Here is a 606-nt window from a genome sequence, read left to right as displayed (position 1 = left end):
CCCCCCGGACAATCCGAGCTCATCCCGAGCGTTGGCGTCAGAGGCGGAGACGGCTCCGGACGCCTCTGGAAAAGGGGGAACATCCGACGGCCTTCGAGTGCTTCGAGGCTGATCCCGGCACAAAAGGGACTTTGGAAAACGCTTCCCGGTTTTCCGACCGAGCTCTTCAGGGAGACAAAGCCCGGTCGGATCCGGCCTCACTTTGCCGCGGATGGATGGGGTCGGTTGGGATTTAGGGAGGAGGGGATGGGGAAAAGGGGGAGAAAATTCCGAGTTTGGTTGGGATCAGGGCTGGGTTTTTGGGGGGAATGTGGGATACGGACCCTCCGGAGGGATGGGGAAGCTCTGGAGCAGGGCTGGGAATGTTCAGCTGGAGAAGGGAAGGATCCAGGGAAATCTTGGATCCTGTGTTGGGGGGAATGTGGGATACGGACCCTCCGGAGGGATGGGGAAGCTCTGGAGCAGGGCTGGGAATGTTCAGCTGGAGAAGGGAAGGATCCAGGGAAATCTTGGATCCTGAAAGGGGCTCCAGGAGAGCTGGGATTTGGGATAAAGGGTTGGAGGGGCGGGAGGCAGGGAATGGCTTCCCAGTGGGAAAGGGGAGCT

This window comes from Corvus brachyrhynchos, unplaced genomic scaffold (genome assembly GCF_000691975.1).
Source record: "Corvus brachyrhynchos isolate BGI_N302 unplaced genomic scaffold, ASM69197v1 scaffold948, whole genome shotgun sequence".
Classification (NCBI taxonomy): Eukaryota; Metazoa; Chordata; class Aves; order Passeriformes; family Corvidae; genus Corvus; species Corvus brachyrhynchos.
The sequence above is the reverse complement of the archived record's forward strand: the minus strand, read 5'-3'. Positions refer to the sequence as shown.